The 15221-nt window shown below is 41.9% G+C and overlaps 1 long non-coding RNA gene across 1 annotated transcript; it reads left to right on the plus strand.

The window, feature by feature from the left end:
• Nucleotides 1-6366: 6366 nt before the first annotated feature.
• Nucleotides 6367-14964, plus strand: LOC146576955 (uncharacterized). Its single transcript, XR_014891398.1, has 3 exons — nt 6367-7199; nt 9471-9576; nt 14838-14964. It is a non-coding gene; the product is annotated as an uncharacterized LOC146576955 (long non-coding RNA).
• Nucleotides 14965-15221: the final 257 nt, after the last annotated feature.

The following is a 15221-nucleotide window of genomic DNA, read 5'->3' on the forward strand; positions in this document are numbered from 1 at the left end:
ATCCTCCCAGATTTCCCTCCCTCTGTTGGAAACGCAGAGCCGCATTTGCAAATATGAGAGGAAGACTACGTGGGATGACCGGCGTCAGGTACAGACTGCTATACCCTGCAAAGCTGTTAGTGACCCATGGTGATGTGAGGAAAAGCTTTAGCGATCCCAAAGAGACCGTAGACTACGCGGAGAAGCACCTCTCCCACCCACCTTCAAATGTATTAAAAGCAAGGATATATCTATATGTCTAACGCTGACACAGCACTGTGTTTCTTCTTTTCCCTTTATGTTCCATGTAAAGGTGAATATGGAGCGTTTATGGAGCTCGTTTATTGACCAGCTGTCAGTTAGAAGGTAAGAGTTACTAGGTTAACAGAGGTTAGCAGTAACAGTACGGGGAAGTATATTGTGTTGTTCTTTTGTTTTTTTTTTATTTTATCCTACTTTACTTTGTTATTTTGATTTTACCTGTTGTGAGTGCTTCCCGTAATTCTCCTTTTTCTTGCGCCGCTGTGGCCAGAGTTCACAACATTACATATTTTTGTATCTATAAACAGGAAGCTGACACTCTCCAGACTTTATCAAAGGTGTGAGCGTCACAGCAGAGGCCTTTGTGTCAACGTAGCTGAAGACAAAACACAGAAACACATGAAGGAGATTTTCCTGGCCTGGATTTTATACAAATATTCTGCAGTACATCAAAAATGAAAGAAAACCATTAGTCAACATATGAACATCACCTCTGAAGTTACAGAGCTTTGATTGGAGACACAGCTGAGCGTTTTGCATTTTGCATAATTAATTACATAATTAGTTATGTAACCATAATTAAATGGTTACATCATCTTTAAAGTCCCCAGAGATCAGGAAAAGGGCCTGAGGGTGCTGTGTTTGGAGTCTGCTGGTTACAGTGTGCAGGACCTCACAGGCTGCTGCAGCGTTAGCAGAGGGCGGGACATACACAGCTATCATAATCACGTGTGTAAACTCTCGTGGTAGATAGTACGGTCTCATGCTAACCGCTAGCAGCTCAATGTCCTTACAGCATAGCGTCTCTTTGATAGAGAAATGCCCAGAGTTACACCATCTATCGTTCACAAACACAGCCAGACCCCCTCCTCCCTTCTTACCACTCTCCGCTGTTCTGTCATAAGAGGCTCAGCAGCTAAAGCAGCACACCTGGGTCTCCCAGCCTATTAAAAGCAGCCCTTTGCTTCACCTGCTTCACTAAACATTATTATTTTAAGCAGAGTGGTGTGATTTATGTAGGCATTGCTGTGTGACAGGATGACTTTTCTTGCACACCCACCAAATGAGGGCGCACATGCTTCCACGCCCACTGGTGACTGCACACATCCTTTCAAGGAAGCATTTCATTCATCCCTAACAAATGGAAGAAAACACTGTGCAGCGTGTTCAGGTTTGAACGTGGCCCTGGCCTCTCTCTGCATCCACCTGGCACATGCAACACACATCCACTCCCTGCTGAGCTGCTTGTATTTGATGTGTTGAAGTTTTGGTAAAGTTTGAATAAATTCCACTTTATTTATAGGAACATTTCATCTGTGGACTCCTGCTTCCCCTCTCCTTGAGCCAGTTTGTGACGGGAACATGACATAAGAAAAGGAATTTATCCCTTTTTGATTCTGTGTATCTGGCGCTCATCCAGTGAGTTCACACTTGGCAGAAACAGACTGAATTTGTCTGGAGAACTTTGGCTTCAGCCAAGTTAGATAAACACACTGTGTCTCTGTCAAAACAGCAGTGTAGTTGTGGCACCCCTGTGAGGGAATGACCACATGAATATTATTTTGTGTAAAACACTCATGTAACGGGACATTTTTCATTGCTATATGTATTTATTTTCAGTTTCTTTAAGAGGATAGAAAATCCATGTAACAGGGATTCATTTTATGTTAGAAAGCAGTGAGGGCGGAACTTTGGTGCTTGCTCCGGGGTTTCGGGGAGCAGTAAGTGGAGCCCACCTTCCGCTGCTTCCTCAGACACGTTCTGGAGGAAAGCAGAGACGCATCGTGTCTTCCTTACTCTGCTCTTCACCTGCTTTTACAGGTCGGTACACGGTGCTCGCACCGAAAATGTTGTTTATTGTCACCATGGTTACCCACGTTAATGTGAATGGGAGAGTTAAGGCGGTCCGCCAAAGTTATTTATATGTAAACACGGGAGAAAACCAGAGGAGTGTCCCGCGCGACCGCACCGCGAGCCCGCTCGTTAGGTGGAGCGCTCGTGAAGCAGAGTCAGTGCGCTCCTATGCTCTGTGCAAACGTGTTGTAATGCTCCAATCAAATCAGTTCTGTGAGATGTGAATGTTAATAGTTCTGTTAAAGTGACTGAGTAGATTAGCTAGTGTAACACAAGCACTCTGAGCAACTCTGTGTAGCTAACAGAGGCATTCATGGGTTGATTCAACAAGCTGTGTTTCATGATGCACTAAATAGTGATTTTGCCAGTAAATTACTGGAGGGAACAAATGTAATGTATTTACCAATGCTGTTATTGAATAGAACTGTTTAGCCAGTAAGACACTGCAGAAGACAATGTGATGTGTTTATTGATATGATAAAAGGATGTAGCTGTTATGGAAAGAAGTGTGAACGTGAGAAACTGAACCAGTTAAAAAGAGTATATTTCACTGATGTTGTGAAATAAGTAAATGTAATTGATGTGAATGAGGAACCAGCTGAACAGTATATTGAAAGCTCATGTTTAGTGTTTTATAGCATTTATTTGTGTGAAATAAATCAGACTCAGACACGTTGTGGAGGAAAGCAGAGACGCATCGTGTCTTCCTTACTCTGCTCTTCACCTGCTTTTACAGGTAACATATTTGTCATCGAGGTCTTCATCCTTGGGACCCGTAACATAGTAACTTCTTCATTGTTATACTTCTATAGTTTTCCCATTTTGTGAGCTGTGGATGTGGAAAGTGTCTCAGTGACACATCCACATGAAAACGGCGTTACCTTCGTTCATTTGCACGTCAAATGAACGAGCTGTTTGGACTTTAACGTCACAGCTGATGCTTCGATACTCGAACTCAAGAGTTCAGCTTCCACTCAGAGGTACAAGTACACACAGCAAAGATAAACGTGTACACAAGGTGGAACCCACATGTGCACAGCTCCAACCAGAGATGGGAAGTAATCCGATTACTTTTTCCAAGAAACGAGTAAAGTGAGGGAGTAAAGTTACTATTGCAAAAAAGGTAATTAGATTACTGTTACTTTGCCGTAAGCACGCTGCGTTACTGCGTTACTAAAACCACAGCTGTGTGCAGATGAACAATGGATAATCTATCGAGTGTGGAGAGAGTGTGAGCGTGCAGCGTTTAAAGCGTGGAAGCACTGACCTTACTTTGAGTTTGACTCTGTAAAAAGTGACAAAAACATTAGCATCCGCTGTTCACTGCGTGGGAAGACAACATGCTCACTCACTATGTGTTAATGGGCATGCTTATTTATAACTTTGATAAAATGTCATAAAAATAATTCCATGCCAGCTCACCATTGGTGATCAGGTAGTTTCTGTTCCAGTTCCAGTCCCATAAATCATGAAGCTTGCTGCCAGAAAAGCTTCAAATCTCCTTTGAAAGCTGTTTGTGGTCTTGATTGTGGGAGCTTCAGTTGTCTGACTCCAGCTGCCACACAGTGCTCACTGATATCATTTGCAAAAACCCCAGTGTGACAATATTTATCAGTGAAGCAGAAATCAGGAAGTGACGACTTTTCTTTGAACATTTGCTCAGGCTAAGCTGTGCTTTCTACCACAGTTGGGAATTTCCTGCTTTACAACAAATTATTGTGTCAACACCGCATAAGATTTCAAACTACAGGAAAATCACTGGAGTTATAAGAGGCAGACAACGACACACACACCACATGCATGCTGTTGCTATTTATTGTGGATTAACCTGTCAAGAGCAAGAACAAAAGAATTCTGCCTCAAATACAGGAAATCATAGCTTTCCTGTATTTCCTCCATTGTTGGCATGCTGGTTAGTGCTGTTGCTCCACAGTAAGAAGGTCCTGGGCTAAATTATCCATGAATGTAAACGGCTGTGTGTTTCTATCTGATAGACTGGTGAGCTGTCCAGGGTGTACCCTGCCTGGTAACCTATCACTTCAGGGTTATTTCCCAGCCCTGCTGCAACCAGGATAGAGATAGGAGGATGGTGGTTGTTGTAGACCCATTCAATTTAAATTGAAGGATTAAAATGTTCCAGGAGCTCAACTTACTCCATCTGAACATGTTTCAATCGTGTTTTATGAACACAACATGCAGCTTTACTGAATATGAAAAGGTTGTGTTGATTTAACTCAGTTGTTTAAGTTTCTGCCAAAGCAAAACCTTTGTGTGCAACCAGTGTCCACTATTGAATCAAGTCAATCCAACATGTTTTTGTCAGTGCAAAAGGAGTTACGGTGCCTGTATTCCTGCACAATATTGTCCCGGGAGGGAGGAAAACTTTCTGGTGAAGTTTTGGTTGATTTTTGGGTTTTGCTTGACACTAGGTTGATTTTATCAGTGAGGTTTGGATTGTTTTCTTTCTCTAAGAGAGAGAAAGATGGTTTTATGCTTGGACATGTTTGCAATGGGCCCCAGTATTTGTTACTTTATTAGTATTTTATTGGTTGCGTTTGTTTGTGCTTTTGTTACAGTGCACTGAGATAAGAACATCTGAGAGGTGTGATCCACCGGTGGTGATATTTTGGTATTTTGTGAGTTCCCGATTTAACAAATCAGCTCTTTAATCCAGACCTGAGAGGTTGAACTTTAAAGCGCTATAAAATATTCTTACTGGAAACAGTGGCAAAGTGTTTTTCTCCATGATTATAATGGGCTTGGGAGAAATTCACTTATATGTGACATTGATCACATGAGAAGTCCTGAGCCTAAAAGGATTGCAGCGAGTCAATCCAGTCCAAAAACAAGGAGCTGTTTTCCTTTAAAATGATGACGTCATCTTGCTGGTGATGGAGGCTCGAATAGGCTGCGCGTGAGACTCCATTATCAGCAATATCTGGTATGAATGTGTGTGGATGTATGCATGTGACTGGACTGTGATGGACTGACGACTAAAAGTTTAACTGACTTGATACTGAGACAAAAACGGTGCCGACTTTAGGATTAGTGAATGTCCACAACAATTCACCCAGCCTGTAGAAGAAGGGTGGAGGTTTTGTCTTGCTTTGTTTGTGCAGGAGCAGAAGGATGACAGAGACTAAAGGGGGAGGCTGTAGCTTCACATGAGTGTGAGCTGCAGACTGAACCCTTTGGTTGCTAATGTTGAGTCACTGATGTTTGCATTAAGAAAATTGTGTTTTATTAGCTGTGTTTTAATTAAGGTATCACATTATATTGTTGGGAATGTTAAATGCTAAAGTGAAGAAAAGCTTTGATTTCACTCATGACTGAACATGTTATTATTAACCATAGCAGGCCACTGTAAAGAGTCAATTAACTGTTATAGAGGAAAAAAAGGCCAAAAACTCTGTTAATACCTATGAATAACAGGCAATGATAGACTTGTCACATTCAAAATAGAGATATGTAATAACAAACACGGGTCCGTGTCATTTAGGTTCTCCATTGAAATAGTCAATCATTTAGAAAAGTAGAATATATATATATATATATATATATATATATATGTCTCAACGCTGTTTCTCAATAATATTAAAAACCTAAAAACTATTGTTGTGGAAGATAGAAGTCACTGTGACAGCCCTCTGACTGTGGAGGACGTTTGTAATCCTATTTCTGCACTTAAGGCCAACAAATCTCCCGGCACAGATGGTTTAACTGCAGAGTTTTATGAATCATTTTCTAATCTCCTGGCTCCGTTCTTACTGCAGCTTTTCATAGGAAGTGTAGAGAATAACATCCTCCCTCCTACTCTTACTCAGGGTCTCATAACACTTATTCCAAAGCCAAACAAAGACTTACTTCTTATTGATAATTGGAGACCCATCTGTCTGCTCAATGATGACTATGAGATTATGGCTGTAGTACTTGCTAACAGAATGAAAGAGTTCTTGGACACAATTATCGATGAGACACAATCAGGCTTTATGAGAAACAGACACCTTTCTAAGAACATGAGACTGGTTTTAGATCTACTTGATTACTCTGATTTGGTATCTGACTATAGCTTCATTCTCTTCCTGGATTTTTAAAAGGCTTTTGATACAATTGAACATCAATTTATTTTCCACTCTTTGGAAAAATTTGGCATTTTTCTGTAAAGCTATCAAAACCTTGTACACGAATGGCAATAGCTCAATTAAAATGATTAAGACTCCACCCCGAGATTTGACCTGTTATACAAGGAATCAGCACAGCTGATAAGGAGCTCATCATCAGCCAGCTAGCTGATGACACCACACTCTTCTTGAAGAATGCAAATCAAATCCGTCCAGCCCTTAGTGATTATTAGTGATTTCTCTGAGGCATGTTAATACTTTTAGCTATTTTATATCCATAAATGTAAGTTTATTAATAAAACACCATATTTCTGCCGTTTTATAAGGATATGAATTGTACATACAATCAATTTCAGACTCAACCAACAAAAAGCCTCTCAGAACAATATTTATATTGTAACAGTTGCTATTGTAATGCAGTGTATCACCACATGGCGGCGCCTCCTGTCTCACGACTGGTGTCACCCCCTTTGTGTTCTTCTTCGCACTCCTCCTGTAATGGATGCTCCCGTGTGTACGCGAACTAGTGTGCTCTTTAGTAATGTGTGGTAGAGGTAGCACTTTTATTTTTGATATTGTAAATAAATGAGTACTTTTTGGAAAGTCAGAAGCTGTTGCTCATTCGCTATCCACCTGCACACCTCCGCGGCTGGCTTCATCTCCACTTCACGTTACAATATGTTGATTTTTTTCGCCTACTCATATCATCATTTTTTTACTCCTGGTTCTGTATGTTCATGTTCTGTTCTTTTGTAAACTTCATCTGTTTGTATGTTGTATACTCATTGTGTTTCAATAAAGTTCGATTTAAAAAGAGGTACGTTCTAAACGAAGCTTCAGACGTCACTGATCACGTGACTCTGGCCAAACGAATCAAGCCTCGACACGGTGCTTCTGAAGCAGCGTGTTGATCTTTCTGACACACGCACCGGAGCGTCAGCTTCAAGCGGACCATCACTACGTCTCACATCTAAAGGTGTCAAGGTAACTTTGAACTGAGTTCAGTCAATCTGGAGTTTTTCCAAGTTTTCTGTTGCTCTCTGTGAGAGAAGAGCGTTAAAGGCGGGGCTCTCCAGAGTCCAGCAAAACAGGAAACCACAGCTGGGTGTGTGTAAGTGTGCAAACCAATAGAATGCATCGTGGTGGGGGGGGCATCACGGGCAAGAAAAAAATAAAAGAATCGGTCGTACCCATGCTTCCCCGACGTCATGCCAGCGCATATTGGGAAATTCGTAGGCACCGATCGGTTTTCTATCAGCCATTTGCTGGGAGTAAGGGCGCCCTCCGTTTGCGAGGTGCGCCTGCTGCTGGCGGCACAGGGAGGAGAGGGCGGGGCGGCGGGGAGTCTCTGGCTGGCTGGAGCGGCATCTAATAACCAACTCGCAAAACAAAATAAAAACAACAAACAGATATTATGATACAGATTTATAATCTGCACCCATGTTTTTTCTACATTCTATAAAGTGAGCGCGAGAGCCCTCGGTGCGCCTGCGCGCTGCTGAAGTCAAAGTAAACTTTATTGTCATCTCCGCTACAGACAGTCCAGCATATAGAGAGACGAGACGACGAGGCTGCAGTTACAGCGGTGCAAGTAAACAAACAATAAATATAAGAAGAGTAAGAAAATAAATCTACACTTTAGGACTCGGGGTAAAGGATCAATAACAATTTAAATTTATAATTTACAGTTTGATGATTTAAAGTCTCACACAACCCGTCAAAAGGGGCGGGGCCGGCTGCTTCCAAGTAGAGCACATTTCATTTATAATGATGTAAATCCAAGCCCATCATGGATTCACGATCTGAATCCTGGGTTGTGTGAAATCCCAGAAATCAACCTTAGACAAAGTGAATCTGTGAACTAAGGTGTAGGTCTGTTAGGTTAATTGTGCTGATCCTCGGGTTGGGGGATTTGTGTTTGTACTGGAGCGCAAAATTCAAACCAATGGAAGATGGACAACAAAAGTTCAAAGCCATCAGGTGCTCAGGTTAGAAAAAAGAGAAAAGATGCAGGTAAGCAGACGTGTGATTGGATAATGGCAGCTCATCCTGAACCAATCAGACTAAACTCCAAACAATACATTATGTTACAGATTTTAATATTAATTAGTCATTGTTACTTGTTGATTTGTCCTTTTCTCATTGTGTGACGAATTATGACGACTGTTTGGTAGCTGTTATTGTCTCTCTCTCTCTCTTCATGTGTGTTTCTCTGGTGAAACAATAGTTTTGTGTTAATGTTAGGGCTGCACGATTTTGCATAAAATGAGAATCACCATTTTTTGGCTTAGAATTGAGATCATGATTCTCTCATAACAATAAATAAACATAAAACAACAAATGTCTCACGTTTTGTTGTTGCAGCAAAATGTTGTCCTGCTTGAAATTCCGTCTCCACCGTTGCTCGACGCTGCGTGTACAGAGCAGGTAGTGCAACAATAGAAAAATAGTTGCGGGACGGCACTGTGTAGCGTTTGTCTAGGGTGTTGATCGTTTTCCTAAATCCCTCGTTTTGCACAGTGTTGATGGAGCCATATCTTTGGTCAGGTGATAAGTGATAGCCTCCGTAATGTCTTTGTGCCTGCGGGAGTTCGACGTGTATAGGGAAGCGCTGTATAAGGTTCCCGTTATTGATGTTTGGGTGGTTGACCGGGACGGATTTTCTCCTGTCACTTTCTCGTCATCCCTGATGTGCTCTCCGTTGTTGTTTCCCTGCTAATTTTAGCATCACACGGCACAGCTTCTGTATCACGTGGTATAAGGCTCCGCCCTTGTCATTTGTTGAGCAGGAAGAGTGAGCGCTTGTTTTCATGCAGAGTACGTCCCGGATCAAAATGTGAAGTTTTACAAATCACCACTTCTTTAGTGAATATCATTTCAGTCTCAGACAATCTCGTTTCTCTTACAGAGGTTGAATGCACCTTCTGCGGATGGCGGTACCACACAGTGTGCGTGGACTTCCCCTGCACAGAAGGCAACTACAAATGCTGTGAATGCTAAATAAACAGAAACAAATGATCCCTGTTGTCTTTGCTTGATGATTGGTTTGAGTCTTGACAATCCACATTGCTGGCGTTGCATCTTTCAATGCCAGCAATGGCAGGTATCAGTGCTCAAACCTTTTGTGTTTGTTTCCAACAAGTTGCCCACCTCGGGAAACAAAAATGTGTTCTTTTACTTGTCAGATGAACATATGAGACACTTTGACTCTTCAGTGCAGTGTGGAGCCTAACAAAGATCTGTTTTGTGTCCCAGCTGATCAGCAGGAGGAGGAGAGTCTGACGGAGCAGCAGAGGAACATTTTCAGCTACTTGGACTCAGCTCAGCCACTACAGAGGAAACAATGAGCTCAACACAGAAGGTGACAGACAGAGCAGGACCATATGACCAAAGATATTTATCACCATATACATTTGAACATTTGCCATAACGATGTAGCTGACGATAGAATTGACAGCAGACAAAATACTTTACAGCTGCACAACTTTATTAAAAACCCATCAATGTATTTTCACTGAAACAAGCAGCTGTTGTTTATGTGCATTAAAGTTATATAAAAATGTAACAGTGCAAATGCAAATTCCTCGCTGACAGTTTAACCAAAAGGCGTTTCCAGTGGAAACTGGCCGACACATCCTGAGCATAACCATGTATAATATCCACTAAACTTCAGAAGAGGTTATACAGTCGTGGCCAAAAGGTTTGAGAATTGCATAAATATTGGAACCTGGAGAAGTTGCTGCTTAAGTTTTTATAATAGCATTTTGCCTGCACTCCAGAATGTTATGAGGAGTGATCAGATGAACTGCATCGTCCTTCTTTGCCATGAAAACGAACTTAATCCCCAAAAAGCCTTACCACTGCATTTCATTGCTGTCATCAAAGGACCTGCTGAGACCATTTCAGTGATCGTCTTCTTAACTCAGGTGAGAATGTTGGCGAGCACGAGGCTGGAGATCATCATGGCTGTATCCCGATTCAGGTTCTGCAGCTTTAAAGTCCTCAAGGGCCGCGTACTCAAAGACCGCTAAGGCCGAAGTGCGAGGCTCGTAGGCTCGTGAAATGGGACGTCTAGCCTCCGTCGCGCTGCCCAGGTTGCCTAGCAACCATGATACTAACAGCTGGAAACGTTTCATACAGCTTTGTTTGACAGAAATGAAGGAGAACATATTTAGTTCGTTTGTTTCTACATGAGCTCTGTGTGATTAGCTGAGTATCTGAGGCTGAGACCACAGGACTGTGAAACATGATTGTTGGGCTTCATTTCTGTGCTGAACAGTCGTTTAAGATTAGCTGTAAATAACAATTAGCTGATGTTGTTCATGAGACTAAAGTCATCTCACTGTGGTAATGTAAATATAATATGGCCAATATTATAGTTATTATATTAATCACTTCACTCACAGACAAGTATCTGTGACAGTGTGTATACAGATGTATCATATATAAGAGACAAATATTGTTACTTCAGTATGTTGGTACTAAATTTGGCTCAATGCTTACATATATGTGTAAAAAGCAAATGTAGGAGCTGTGATAACTGTGTCTGATAGAATGAAGAGTCGACTAATATATGAAATATTCCTTTATTGGGTGAGAAAATCAGACCATGTCATAACTGCTGTAAGTCACACAGAATAGATATCAGAGCCTTAAACAGGCTGACTTCTGCTAAATGGGTCAAACTGGGCAGAAGGTCTACAAACACATAACATCCTTATAGAATATGATGTAACACTATAGATCAACTTAGCTCAGAATATATAAAGCATATAAACAGTTACAGCAATATGATGCAACAAACACAGCAGCTACTGATCCAAAATACTCAAAGCTTCATAGTCAAAGGAGCTTGCAAAGAAAAGCGTCTGGACTTCTTTAAGTTACTTGAAGACGTTTCACCTCTCATCCGAGAAGCTTCTTCAGTTCTAAGGTCAAATGGTGGAGAGTCCCAGATATAAACCTAGTGGGAGTGACCCCCCACAGAGGGACAAAAGGACCCCCTGATGATCCTCTAATCGCCTGAGCCAAGGTGTGAAACTGGGTGTGGGTCCCAATCAGCCAGAGTTTCGGGTGAGTTCATTGTGAAACCTGGCCCCACCTTGTCATGCGAATTCCTGAGATCAGATGACCCAGGATGTGAGTGGGCGTTAAGGCGTCTGGGAGGGATCTCAAAACTGGATTATAGATGGCAGAGAGTTGGTGTCGTAAACCCCGCCTCTGTTCAAAGATGGTCGCTCACAGTGGACATAGATGGCTTCTTTCACTCCGCTTTCAAACCATCTGTCCTCTCTGTCCAAAATGTGAACATTGGCATCCTCGAAAGAGTGTCCTTTATCCTTAAGATGCAGATGGACTGCTGAGTCTTGTCCTGTGGAGGTGGCTCTTCTGTGTTGTGCCATGCGCTTATGAAGTGGCTGTTTGGTCTCTCCAATGTAGAGGTCTGGGCATTCCTCGCTGCACTGTACAGCATACACCACATTGTTGAGTCTGTGTTTTGGCGTTTTATCTTTCGGGTGAACCAGTTTTTGTCTGAGCGTGTTGCTGGGTCTGAAATGCACCGGGATGTCATGCTTGGAGAAAACTCTCCTGAGTTTCTCTGATACACCGGCTACATAGGGGATGACAATGTTGTTGCGTCTGTCCTTCTTATCCTCCCTCGCTGGTGTCTGGTCTTCTTTTCTGTGCCTCTTTGCTGACTTTAAAAACGCCCATTTAGGATAGCCGCACGTTTTGAGTGCTTCCTTTACATGTGTGTGTTCCTTCTTTTTTCCTTCAGGCTTAGAGGGAACATGTTCTGCCCGGTGGTGTAGGGTCCTGATTGCTCCAAGTTTGTGTTCCAGAGGGTGATGGGAGTCAAAGAGGAGGTACTGGTCCGTGTGTGTGGGCTTCCGGTAAACTTCGATGTTGAGGTTGCCGTTCTCTTCAATGTGCACAGTGCAGTCCAGGAAGGGCAAACAGTTGTCCTTTGTGTCTTCCCTGGTGAACTTGATGTTTTTATCCACAGCGTTAATGTGCGCAGTGAAGGATTCCACTTCTTGTGTCTTGATTTTGACCCAGGTGTCGTCCACATATCTGTACCAGTGGCTGGGTACTCTTCCTTTGAAAGAGCCAAGAGCCTTCCTTTCCACTTCCTCCATGTAAAGGTTGGCTACAATAGGTGACACGGGGGAGCCCATGGCACAGCCATGTTTTTGTCTGTAAAAGCCTTCGTTGTATTTGAAATATGTAGTGGTGAGGCAGAGGTCTAACAGGGTGCAAATCTGATCGGCTGTGAAGTTGGTCCTGTCCTCCAAGGAGCTGTCTTCTTGTAGTCATTTTCTGACCGTCTCCACGGCCTCCGTGGTGGGTATGCAAGTGAAGAGAGAGAACTGAAGAAGCTTCTCGGATGAGAGGTGAAACGTCTTCAAGTAACTTAAAGAAGTCCAGACGCTTTTCTTTGCAAGCTCCTTTGACTACGATGACCTGGATGACTGAGAACCTTCACAGACTCAAAGCTTCATAGAACTGAAACCAACATTTATTTTTAGCTCCATTCTGCTGCTGATACAGACTTTAGGTTTCTGAACATTAAACTTGTTGCTGCCTTTCATAGTGTGTAACTTGAAGGCCCTGAGTACTTTCTCCCACACTGAAAACACTGGGATGATCACATTATTTGAACATTACCTAATAAGACTGATTCAGCACAGACAGTTATGTTAAACTTTCCTAGCAGTCCTTCACAAACAGGGAACAGTCTGTCTATTCTCTCCATCTGTCAGCTGCTGCTGGCTCTTCCTCCTCCTCTTCCTCACACACTGCTGAGTTTGTCCTGGTGGATCATCAGGGCTGCAAAGCCTCACAGATGATGTGCAGCAGTGGGTCCCTCAGTCTGTCCTCACTCTGGACACTTGCAGTCGTCACACATGGAAATCAAATGTGTGATAAGCTGTAGGATTCAAACACAAGTGTAACTTATAAACACATGTTCATACTTTTATTCCACAATCAGAGAGAAAGAAACAGAGAGAGAGTGCAGGACAGACAGACAGGTGACAGTCTCAGGTGTACACACTGCTACACAACAGCACCAGAGAAGCAGGATTTAGTGTTTGTGTTATTACGAGTGTAAACAAGAAGAGTTCCAGATGGTGCAGTGGACACATGTGTGACTGCTGTGATTAAAGCATCTTTCTTTCAGCTTAACGAGTGAACCGTCAGCTCGTTCAAACACACGTTAAAGTGCGTTTGGCTCGACACCACCGAACAGAGGCAGCAATATAACACAGCTAACATTAACAGTGCAGTGGATCCTGCTTGTGCCGTGATGTTCAGGACTGCAAACCGAGCAGCATCACTGACTTTCAGCTTGTTGTGTTTGTGGATATATGACTGACTTTAATTATCCATCAAATCATCACATTCTCTGTCAGATTAAGGTCGACTATTGAACGGCGTATATTTTAAAGGCTTTAAAACCAAGTTAACGCTGAAAGTACAAACATCACTAATGTCACATAACTCTGCCGACAAGGCATAGCTATGGCTATGAAATGCTCTTTGTGTATCACTTCTTCATTATGAAAGATGTCATTAATGCACTAGTAATGTCTCATCTGGAGTATTGTTCAATCATTTGGTCAGCAGCTAATAAGACAGATCTTAACAGACTTCAGTTAGTCCAGAATAAGGCGTCCAGATGTGTGAAGATGTTCATACTATACTAATATTGATAAAATGCATAATAACCTTTCTTGGCTTCCTGTACAGGCTAAAATATTCTATGGCTTACTTGTAGTTCTAAAGAAAGCAATTCTGTTAAACACACCACATTTATTCTGCTCAGCTGCAGTATCCAGATGAAATACATCATCATATTACACAGTTTTCAACAAGCTGCAATTTAGTAAATGCTCGAGTTAAAAGTAACGTTTTGTAAAACTGTTACATTTAGAGCAACTTTTAAGTGGAATAAGTTGCCTTAAAAAATTAGAGAATTATTCAAAACTTCAATGAACACTTAAAAGCCGATTTACAGAGCTTTTAGTTGTTGTAAGTATTGTAAGACATGATTTGTTTTTGAAATTTGTGTAATGTGCCTCAATGTTATTGATATTATTATTATTATTATTATTGATTGCTTATATTTGAACAATTGTGAAACCTCACTGTGGATGTAAGAGTGAAATTATGTGGATATCTTGAATCCACTTTATTGTGTAATATTTTATGTGAGTATTTGACGGAAGACGAGCAACATCTGTTGTGGAAGCTAACGGGGTTCCTTTTGAATAAACAAACATAGGATTTATTATCACTGAATAATTCTGTATAAATCTATACAAATTATAGAAATATGTGATAGGAAACAACAAAATAATCTAAATTATAAAAGTGTGTGTGTGTGTGTGTGTGTGTGTGTGCATGATTTTAGTGTTTGAACAGTCATGAATTATCTTTAACAGCAGGTTGGATGTAATGTGTTAGAACTACCAGCAGGTGGGGATAAGAGACCTTTAAGGTGTTTGGTGCCACGCTCCACCTTCAGGTTTAAAACTAGTGTTAATGGAGTTTGAAGGTTGAGTTTGTTCCACGACTGCATTTCACTCACTGCCTCTGTTTGTATCTCTGTCACTGCAGGACCAACATGGAGCCAGAAGTCAGCGCTCTCAGGAGGCCGACAAACCTCACAGAAGAAAGGGAGAGAAAAAACACACCTGTGACGAGTGTGGGAAGGGTTTTACTGTGAGGGCTTCACTAAAACAGCATCAGGTCATCCACACTGGAGAGAGACCGTTCAGCTGTGACTTGTGTGGAAAGTCTTTTTCCTTGAAGGGTTCCCTAAAAAAACACCAACTCATCCACAGTGGAGTTAAAGCGTACAGCTGTGATCAGTGTGGCAGAGCTTTTACTCACAGTAGCCACTTACAGAGGCATCTAGTTACCCACTCTGGAATTAAGGCATACAGCTGTGACATCTGTGGAAAAACTTTCAGCCAGAGAGGGTACCGAAATACACACCTA

The sequence above is a fragment of the Mchenga conophoros genome, linkage group LG3 (genome assembly GCF_057382185.1).
Source record: "Mchenga conophoros isolate Kocher_MC1m ecotype Shallow Benthic linkage group LG3, M_conophoros_male_GT1.1, whole genome shotgun sequence".
NCBI lineage: Eukaryota > Metazoa > Chordata > Actinopteri > Cichliformes > Cichlidae > Mchenga > Mchenga conophoros.